This window comes from Sus scrofa, chromosome 4, assembly GCF_000003025.6.
Source record: "Sus scrofa isolate TJ Tabasco breed Duroc chromosome 4, Sscrofa11.1, whole genome shotgun sequence".
Classification (NCBI taxonomy): Eukaryota; Metazoa; Chordata; class Mammalia; order Artiodactyla; family Suidae; genus Sus; species Sus scrofa.
The window spans coordinates 73,725,016-73,736,608 of NC_010446.5; positions in this window are offsets into that span (position 1 = coordinate 73,725,016).

Sequence of the window (11,593 nt, forward strand, 5' to 3'; positions counted from 1 at the left end):
ATGGTCTGAGGACTGCCACATAAACTTTCAACACATTTCCAGATAATCCTGGCACAGAACTTGTTACTTCTCTAAACCACTGTTGTCTTGGTTCCTTCCCAAGCATCCATTCCTCCTTTTCGAAGTCCTCAAATCCGTCAAATAAAGATTATTTTGATGAGAATCCTGAGGCAAAGAGGTCTCTTGCTGAACATGAATATATGTGAGTAGAATGAAGTCAACAGCACAGGACAAAGAGCAGAAAACAGAAGGAAATGGGCTTCAAGGTGACAGGATTAAGTCCCTTAATCAAGCTATACCTGATTCCTGCCCTCCTTTAGACTTTTCTTGTTGGCCAATAACTTCCTTTTATAGTTTAAGCCATTTTGAATTGAATTTTTTGTTATTTGAACTAAAAGAATCATAAGAGTCCTTTATCCATTATCCACCTAATCCAGACTCTTGCTCTAAGGCAGCTGATTATAACAACACTGACCATAGCTACTGCACAAAGTGGAGAGGAGGACCTCAAGGGGTTATAGATTCTGTTATCAAGACATTCCTGGATTTAGAGTGAATTTGGAATTGATTTCTGAAAATTCAGCAGAAAAGAACTACTTGACTGGGGAAAGTGCAAGGTAAATGAATACGGCAAATTGAAAAACTATGGCCCCAGGGAGTTCCTATTGTGGCTCAGCAGTAACAACCCTACTAGGATCCATTCCTGGCCTCACTCAGTGGGTTAAGGATCCAGCATTGCCAAGAGCAGTGCTATGTGTTGCCGACACAGCTCAGATCTGGTGTTGCTGTGGCTATGGTCCAGGCCAGTGGCTCCCATTTGACCCCTAGCCTGGGAAACTCCATATGCCATGCATGTGGTCCTAAAAAGACCAAAAGAAGGAAGGAAGGAAAGGAGGAAGGGAGGGAGGGAGGGAGGAAGGCAGCCCCCAAATTGTTCCCATCCCAGTACGTGCACCCTTTTGCAATGTAGCTTTGCCTCCCTTCCCGGGGCGGAGTCCACCTCCTCCCTCATCCTTGAATTCAGACTAATGTTCTGATGGGCTTTGCCCAAGGCAAAGGCAGTAATGCCAAGCAACTTCCAGGATTAGAAAGAGGCCTAAGGAGACCGTGAAGCTTCTGCTCTTTCCTTGAGACCATCACACAAGGAGAGCACTCTAGTCTCCTGGGGGATGAGAGGCTGTGTGGAGGAAAACTTAAGTTCCTCACTCAAGGGCCAGCACCACACTGACTCACAGATGCCTGAGTGAAATCATTTCAGCCCTTCCTGCCCCTCCCCACAGCTGAAAGTATCCATTCTAGTGAGCCAAGAAAGCCAGAAAATGATTCTCTCAGGAAACCCAGGGAATCCTGATAAATAATAAATCGCTATTGTTTTCATCCACTGAATTATGGGATGACTAGATCTTCAGCAGAATCTGACTAATCCAAACAAGTTTAAAGAAAGGACATTAATTAAAGAATTTTCTAATGTATACCAAAACTCTTAAAATCTTTTATCATAGGTGAAGAATAATCCCCTACCCAAGGGGAGAAATAAGGAATTTGGGCTTAGAGCCAGAAAATTCACATCAGAAAAATGATAGGGAACAGATTAACATGACAACAGAGACAGAATCTTGTATTATCCATTCAAGGACCTGTGTACACATTCTTAAAAATGAGACAGAAACTGTGCAAATCTCACTGAAGTGACAGACACATCTCTTTCTGGGATTATAAAAAAACATTTTCTTTTAATATTTATAGTATATAGAAAGATTCACAAGAGAATTAGGAAAAGATTACTGAAAAGGAAAAAAAAAAACATACTTGCTAAGTTGAATCAATCCGTAGAGCAGGAAGATGAATTTTTATCCTTAGTATAGTCTGATAGCTTGGTAGTATTACCGAAAACATTGCAAAAGCATTTTTTTCTTCCTAAGTAAATGTTGTTTTTTCTGAATTTGTAAAGTGATTAGTGTAAAAGATGGAAGGCAAGGTAGTCAATTTTCCCGCCAACAAGATTCCTAAGTATTATTGAATAGTGTAAGTATGAACATAGACTTGGGCGGACGTATTTTCTGGGTCTAATGTAAATGTGTTTCTGAGAAGGAAGTAATAAGAAGACACTTGTCTTAGCACCTTGGAGCTTAGGGTTTTCAGGAGAAGAATCAGTGCAAAATGATCATCTGCATCATAAATAAGGAGCCCCTGTCCCCATCTGCCTGCCTCCGTCTGAGTGGTCTTGTAGATTACTTGATTCTCTTAATACAGCCACGTCACAGGTACTTATTAACATGCTGGGCCTATGGCACTAAAAGAACCAACAAGATCCTTCTCCCATGTGGTATACCGTGGAATAAAGAGACTACAGGAAAGGAAGCAAGGACATATCCTGTGAAGTTATGAAGACACAGTAAGAAATGCATACAATGTTATTCTCTGGGTCATGGAGAGCCAATGGCTGACTTAAAGCTGGGAAAGGACAGGATCTTTTCTCATTTTTAGAAAACCAGCCTGGCCACTGTGTGGAGAGTGGAATGCTGACGCGCAAGAGTAGAAACAGGCAGGCCAGGTGGGAGGCTACGTAAGTCTCTGTGGTTTGGACGATGAGGGCACAGACTCTAATGTGGTTTTGTTGTGTATTAGCTCTGCAGCCCAGGGCAAGTAGCTTAACCTCTCTGTCTCATTTGTAAGGTGGAGATAATGACAATGCTCATTTTGCAGAGTTGCTGGGAAGAGGCTTAGGACCTTGGTATGTTATAAATGCTCTATGCATATTCGATTTAGCAGAATTGCAACTTGGGTGAGGGGAGCACTAGTGAAGATGCAGAAAAGAGGTAGAATCTGGGTAGGTTTTGGAGATGATGCCAAATCAATGTGCTAACTGTTTGATACTGAAAACATGGAAACTGATGACTCAAATGTATGCACCTTATGATATTTTTATAGCTTTGTATATCCTTTTGGATAAGAAGTGAGTCATCAAAGAACAGGACTAATCTGTCATGCAGTCAGAGAATTTTACATCTGAAAAAGAACTGAGAGCAAACTCGGTTTATTGTTTTTCCCAAAGTGCTGCACAAACCCAAGCGTTCTTAAAACTTCTCAGCAGTGGAGTTCATGACAAGACCATTTGGGGCCCCACACAATGCCTTCCTCCTAGCAAGCATTTTTGGTAAGCATTGCATCTTCTGAAACATTCACCAGACATGAATGGAAAAGAGAAAGGAAGAGAAAGAAACCAAGTAATTATATGTTCATTTGCAAGCCATTAAATTCCTTCAAATTTTGTTTTCTATCTATATATTATAGCAACCAACTAAAAATTCACTATCAGACTTCCCTGTCTTAAAAATCCATTTTTCCATCCCTCATCAAAGAATTGGTTGAATCACCCTTTGAGTTAACTTCTAGTCTCCAACAATGCTTCCAACTTATTCACCCTCGGTATTCATTCCTTAAGAAAAAGAGTATAAATCTTTGTTTCCACTGACTGATACTTCCAGGGTCACAACTTTATCTTTCCACAACTAAAATTACTCACCAAGATTTTTTCTAAACAAAGATGTTCCTCTTTTAAGAGAAATTTTAGTTGCTCTCATGAAAAAAATCCTAACATTTTATATCTGCTGTCTATTCAAGCATAGGTAGGAACTAAGCCAACCAGCTTCAGGGGCCACCTACCAACACCAAGATGACTCATAATTAAATTATGGCACCCATCCTGGTGTGACCACCTCAGGGGCTGTCCAGGTGGCATTGTTACCCTGAGGAGTCAATCTGATGGTTCACGCTCTCAGGCTAACGTTTGACTCTCGGTGTCAGCCACCAGGTGTGCTCCTTGTTCTGGGTGGTTCAACTAATTTGGATCAAGACGCTAAGCAGTAGCATGGTGGGGGTGAAAGGCAGATTGATTCCTATGTAAAGTATGTTGGCAAGGACAACAACAAACAGAATTGGATCAGTTGTCACTCTGGCAAACTTCTAGGAGTTAGAAAGCTGATCAGGACACCAGCACAGAAGGTCAATCCTCTGTGGTCTGAAGCACAGAGGTCAGAGGAAGAGTCACTGGGACTCAGTGAGGTAGGAGGAGACTTGCGGTCCACACAGAATTACCAGACTGAGGCCAGCGAGATTTTCAGCTCCAGACCCTGGAAAGAAATCCTGAGACACAGTCTTCTTTGGCAATGACTGTCTCTGACCCTGCAAGTTGAGGACATCTGTGGTGGGTAATGCTGAGGAAGGTCAACATGACAGGTTGGAGTTTACATAAAAAGTGAAGGCTCTATTTATTCTATTTAGTGGCAGCTTTAAAATTAGACTTTTAAAATTCGAAATGGTAATATGAAATGACAAGGCTCCTTGTGTTCATGAAGAATCCTCTATTCCCTAAAGTTATGATGATTTTTAAATAGATTAGACTATCTGAATTCTGATTAATCAATTATTATTAATTGAGGATTATGTGTGTGTAGTTTCATACCTCTGATGATTGGTTGCTTCAATGTGTCACATATTTGTGGAGAGAGCTTAGGAAACTCTCAATGATGGCAGAAGATATCTTCACATTTTCTGTTACCACACATCATCCATATGAATGAATGAGTGCATATGTTGGTGTATGGGTGTGGATCCAGCATGTAAAAGAAATAAATGTGAATTGTATATCTTTGTTTCGAAATGTGACAATCCAAAGCAAAAAGATATACATGATGGTCTTCGTCCACACCCCCTGTAATTCCAGGCACTTGTGTTGGACTTTGATATAACTAGGTCTAGACTTTGGACACACTCCAAGGCCAAGACAGACATAAAGAAAGGTGAGCAGAGTAAGACTGATAACGGCAGGTCTATAGGCTGCCTTCATCATGACGTACTATGAAGAGATAATCCAATTCAGGTGGAGTTATACTTTCCTCTCAAAGGAGCCTTTTGAATTACAATTTTCATATGAAATGTCACCAAAATTGGATGGGAAAGAAAGAAAAAGAAACACAAACAATATAGGCTACTAATACGTCATCGTTCTTATGATAATAATTAGAATAGGTGAATAAAAAGTCTCAGTCTTGAGTAAATTGTTGATCTACTCCATTTTATTTTTCATGTTTTTCTCCCATTCATCACCAATTATTGAAAGCTGTAAGCTTTTCTATTGTTTGACCAATAATAGTGAAACCAACCAAGACACTCTCTACCTTTTTTTTTCCATTTGACCTCAAACATCTATACCCTGTCTATTTAGATTAAGCCATTTAGTTGTGCCTATAGCAATTGAATGCCATGTCTATTACTCCCATTAACATTTAAGAGTCTGTGAATTTACAGCCATTGGTTTTCCTCACCCAAGGTAGACCATCTCTGATCATGCTGCTCCTTCTAGAATTGCTCTGAGTCACATTCGCAACTTCTCCAAGTCTCAGCTTCCAGGAAGGTGCTGCCTTCACCCTGCCATCTGTGAAATGTCAAAAGGACCATCAAAGCAATTTGCATAAATGGTTATTATTAATGAAAATAGTTTCCCATAGCCTTACACATTGTCTAAAATCCCTACCACATCATTTTATAAGGTCTATCATTTGATACATTATCTCAGTGAGTTTATCTGTTTAATTAATTCATTATTTGCACAGCCTAAGGCAAACTGGATTCAAGTAAAGAAGGAACAAACTTTGGTAGAAATACAAAAAAAAGCACAATTGTCCCCAGAGTACAGCTCATAGTCAGTCAACACCCAACACAACCCTTCTGTGCACTGGGTACCCCTGGGCAATGGAAATCATGTGCTGAAAAAAGGAAGTAGATTCTGACCTCAGGAGACTGCTGAATATAACTAGGAGATTACCAAGGGAAGGTTCAGAGAGAAATGAAGGAAACATTTTTTCTGTCTTCCAAGCAATTTCATGAAAACCTCGGACCAAGTCTTCCAGAACCTCAGCACTAAAATTATCCCTACCCCTGAAATATTATTTTCATTAATGTACTATTTGTATTAGTACAATAATATGGACTAATGCATCATGTAGGGAGAAAATCTCGATCGTATCTCTCCCATGGAGGAAAAATGGCATTCCATTGATTGTGCCTGGGAAGAATCAAGGGCTCCGTGTCCTAAATGGTTTTGAGCTTATATAGTAATTTACAGGAAACTGATGTTGTGTACTCAGGTTAGAGTTGAGAGCTAATTCTGTAACACAGAAGTGTTTTTTAAGATATCAGTGAGGTTGACTCATTTTAAGATAAACCACAAGGCTGTAGAGCAAATGTTGCTTAAAAGGAAATGTATTCCCAGCATCACATTAAAGCTGCTGCTGCTGAGACCAATTTAGGAAATTTTGAAAAAGCAGGTTCTACTTTCCAGTTCTTCAGCTCACTTTTCTTAGTTTTAAATCTCAAGTACTCAGAGGAAAGATCCCACCAGAAGGAGGTCATGGAGTCAGGAGTTGGAGAGTGGTTTTTACAGACTGCCCTCGTCCTTCCTTCTCACTTTTCCCTTTTCATCATTTTCTTTGTTTTGGCTGATCAAAAACTTCAGCTGGCTGAGATCACAGAGGGGCCACCTGCCCCTGGGCTCAGAAGCCTGATTTCTCCCCTCTTTTTCTAAAGTCATTCTGATCATAAATGAAGGAAAAATGGAGTCAAAAGGAAAAGGAAAAAAAGACTACAATAAACAAAGGCAACAAACACAACATAGCCCCACCCAAAATAAACACAGACAGAAGCAATTAAATGTAGGGATACTTTATTTTCTCAATCATGTAACTTAAAAGGGGGGGAAATAGGATATGTTATTTTAAATATTTTCAAATTATATGTCAAAAACTTCAAGTTTGAAATCAACTCTGAAATTTGCCTCTTGCTGATGACTGTAGCTTGGCAAATACAAAACTGTTTACATCTGCATCCTAAATACCTTCTTATGATGGAATAATTCCTTAAAATATTGATGTCAGTCAGGTTCCCCATTACCTAGAGGAGTTCTAGCCATCTTTTAAGGCTCAGCTCCTATTTACTTTCTTGGGCAGCCCTCCCTTATGCATGGTTCCTGAATCCTTAAGCACTTGTCTCTGTAATTTGTGTTTCCTACCCATCATGGACCACTTTGGTAGTTCTATGTGTGTTTATCTCCCATATCATACTAATGCCTCCTTAAGGACAGAGTACCCCACTTCTTCTGTGTCATCCATAATCTCTACCACCATTCCTTGGTCATCATCGTCATTATAGCAATGAAATAAAGCACAGTGTTTGCATGAATAATATCAACTCAACCTGAGAATAATCCTGCAAGGAAACTGATGGGTTAAGCAACTCACTCAAGGGTAAATATTCATAATCAACAATAATCAAGCTATTTACTAAATTGTCACCCCCTAATCAGTGATTCCTAATTTCTCCCACATCACAGTACACGCAGGAGCTGCTATGTGTGGGTGGCACTCTGGAGAAAGTGGGCTGCTGGTGACTGGGAGTAACTGGCCCAGGCTGATGGAAATGCATGTATCAGCATGCCTGTGGCCCATGTCTGCACACCCAGCAGAGCCCAGCCGCTGAATCAGTCCTTGACTGTTCAGGTGGAATAAGAGTAGCAACAGATATTGGAATCTATTAATTAATAGACTAATAATTAATTAATCCACTAGAAGACAGGAACGGTAGGAAATCCATAAGTCCAGGCTGGAAAGGGAGGGCACCATAACCAAGAAAGTAGTAACGGACATGGGAAAGCTGAGGGACAAAATCAGGATTAGCTGACACTGTAGATATAAAGAATGGTTTCTCTAGAAGTGAATGAGAGTTAGAGGAATTCTAAGAGATGAAGAGATGGATGGCATGGCCCGTGTTGACTAAAGCCAAATGATTTAGAAGTTCCTGGAAACAAGATATGAACCAGAGTTTTAAATGTCATCAAGATAGATGATGAAATTGCCTTAGATGGTTGTTGGAAATGGGTTAGAAGCCTTGAAGTTATTGAGATTTTAATTTTTCTTTTAAGTGCTTGCTTATGTACAGCAAGTAAATCATGGATTCTAATGAATAAATTATTAGATTCTCACCTTTTGTGTGAAAATATTCTCCAAATGTCTCAGGGTTATGACAGCTCAGTCTGCATGGCAACAACCAAAATTTACCCTTCTATTTACAGCTTCCCCATTCTGTTATGATACAAATATGTTTGTTTCCTGTTGAAGAAAGGCAGTGTTTTCTTTCCAATGATAAAGAGTCTTAGTTTATGGCAATCCGTAAAATGCATTAGGTGAAATGAGATTTTTTTTTTTTTTTGCTTCTTCTCGCCTTTTATGGAAAAAAATTCAATAGCTTCACATTATATGTGAACATTTCCTCACAACTTTCCTATTTAGAAGCTATTATAAAATAGTCAAATGGGAAGTAAATGTTCTCTGTATTTCACAAACCACTTACAGGAAGGCAAAAAAGCACAGATAACAGATTTGAGAACGTGTGAGAAGAAATGCAGGGCATGCCAAGAACTGAAGCAAGTGTTAGTAATGAAGAGGCTCGTCAAGATTTACACCACTGCACTTCATTCCATTTAAAATGTGGTTTCCCAGGTTACCTGCCCTTAGATAATCATTATCTAGAGCAGTCACCTTAGTTCTTATGTCAGTTGTCCTCAGCATTAAAAAAATCTATATTGGCAGCATTAAACTCCCTGAAAGAAAGACTCCCTGAAAGGTTGCAAGTTTTGTGGGAAAAAAAAAAAAGTTTGGGATATAACTGGAGAGGGAGCTCATGATGGAATCCAGCCTGAAAAGGCATTTACCAGGAAGAGAAGCAGTGATATTGTCAAAAGCGTGGTGCGTATTTTACCATGACCAGTTCTTGGCTGCTCGATTCCAAGGCCACCCCGCCTGACGAAATTTTGTCCAAAGTAAGTGCATTTGTTATGTAAAGAGGTACCGTTCAAAATACTGTACATGTCACTATCCATCCTTTGACGTACATGAAGATTATCTATAATTAGAGTTGTAAACGCCCAACTATATGGAATCGTTACCCTATAGAATATCCACAAAACACAATACAATGAGGCTAATTAAAAAAATCCGCGTTCCTGAAGAATATTTGATCACCTGAAAATGTTCACATTATATCGTCAAGTAGAAAGAAAAAGCAGGGAGTTCCCGTCGTGGCGCAGTGGTTAACGAATCCGACTAGGAACCATGAGGTTGCGGGTTCGGTCCCTGCCCTTGCTCAGTGGGTGAACGATCCGGCGTTGCCTTGAGCTGTGGTGTAGGTTGCAGATGCGGCTCGGATCCCACGTTGCTGTGGCTCTGGCGTAGGCTGGCGGCTACAGCTCCGATTAGACCCCTAGCCTGGGAACCTCCATATGCCGTGGGAGCGGCCCAAGAAATGGCAAAAAGAAAAAAAGAAGGAAAAAGCGGGTTTAAAACTAGAATAGTTGATTTGATTCCAATTGATAAATAAAATGTATGTGTGGGCCTATAAAAGACAAAGACATTGGACAGCAATTCATAAAAATGGTGGTTCTCTCAGCTTGTGGAATTAGAGATGATTTTTATCATATTTTTTCATGTTTCTCATTGTTTCCCAAATGTTCTGCCGTAGATGTTTACGGTAAATTATTTAATCTGAGTTTTTTAAAACATTTGCTGGGCTCAAGCCTGGCGTTCAAACAAGTTTGGAATTGGGGAGCCAGAAGTGTGGTAGTTGAAGCCGTGGCACGGATGAGATTGATCACCTAGGGAACACGTTTAAAAAAACTCACTATTAAATTATGGCATCCAATTATCCTGGGTAAATCCCCATTAAAAATTGAATGAGGACAGCAAAGAAAGGAATAAAACAGTAAATGTATAACAATTAGCTATATATACCATACTCTGTACACCCCTAATAGGAATTACATCTCCTTGAAAGACACTAATTTGGTAAAAAAAAAAAAAAAAAAAAAGCATCAGGCTTTAGCATCTCACACACACACCCAACTCCAAGTGCACACATACTAAAGATGTGATGTGGGCTAGTCACTTAACTTTAAATCTATTTTTCCACTGGAAAATATGCAGATAATATTTCTTACCTCGCTGGATAGATATGAGGATTAAATGAGATAAATGGTGAAAGCATTTTTTATATAGTAGGTACTTAAAAATCATTAGGTATCTCCTTGCCCACTATTCCAACGGTCAAGTGTCTATAGGTGATACACAAACACTGAGACGGAACTATGCCAAAAAGTAAAAACAAATAGATTTAAAACACCAAAAAGTTGTATGGATTATTGTCTCAAGATCCAATACAATAAAATCAAACACTTAACATGTCATAAAATACAAAAACTTATACAAACACGTTTCCCACAATAGTAATTATTTGAAGAAAAATTTAAGATTGCTTTTATAAAATATTTAGAAATCACTGCAGATGGAAATACTACATATCTGATCACAGAGATACAAGCGAAAGAAATTTTACAGATGTATTTCTATATAGTATGGTATGAGTCCAGTAATTTTTTTTTTCAAAGAAAAAAATCCTTCCTAGCTATGCTACCTCTCTTTTTATATGTCAACATGTGTGTATAGGTGGCCTGAGTTGGGGGAGGTCTTTAAAATTTAGAAATTTGGGATGACCACTGAAGGATCATAAAATTTTCCAGCAATCCATAGTGGGTGGACACTATTATTTCTAGAAATACTGATGTCTATAATAGGATAAAATGATTTACACAGTGGAAAGATAATAGATGTATGACAAATCCCAAAGTTAATTTTGCTGGAAAACCAATAATATAAAATTTAAATAGCAAGTCTAATAATGGGGGAAAAAAAACCTATATTAAAATAAGAATGGAGGATTTCCGTCATGGCTAAGTGGTTAACAAATCCGACTGGGAACCATGAGGTTACGGGTTCGATCCCTGGCCTTGCTCAGTGGGTTAAGGTTCCGGCGTTACCATGAGCTGTGGTGTAGGTTGCAGACACTGCTCAGATCCCATGTTCCTCCGATTAGACCCCTAGCCTGGAAAACTCCATATGCCGAGGGTGCAGCCCTAGAAAAGACAAAAAGACAAAACAAAAAACAACGACAACAACAAAGAATGGAGAGGAATTCCTGTTCTGGCTCAGCAGTAACGAACCTGACTAGTATCATGAGGACGCGGGTTAAGAATGCTGTGGTGTAGACCAGCAGCCACAGCTCCAATTTGAACCCTAGCCTAGGAACTTCCATATGTTGCATGTGAGGCTCTAAAGAGACACACACAAAAAAAAAGCTGGAGAAGAAAATAAGATTTTTTAAAGTATTAAAATGTAATAATCACACTTAATTACTCAATTGAGCAAATGGCTGAAATTCTATAAATTATTACAAAATGTGAAAGTTGACATGAGTTAAAATATCTATATAGGCCATAAATATAAAAGAAATTGTGAAACATTTATTAAAAATCTATCTCTAAAATACACAAAATATTGAGTTAATAATTATTAGAAATATTACAGAATAAAATATTTTCATGTTAGGTAATTTATTGCAGAACACTAAAAATTAGTGGGAGCCACTTAGTTTATTCCATGAGGAAAATATGATACAAACCTTAAGCTTGATAAGGGTATCAAACTGA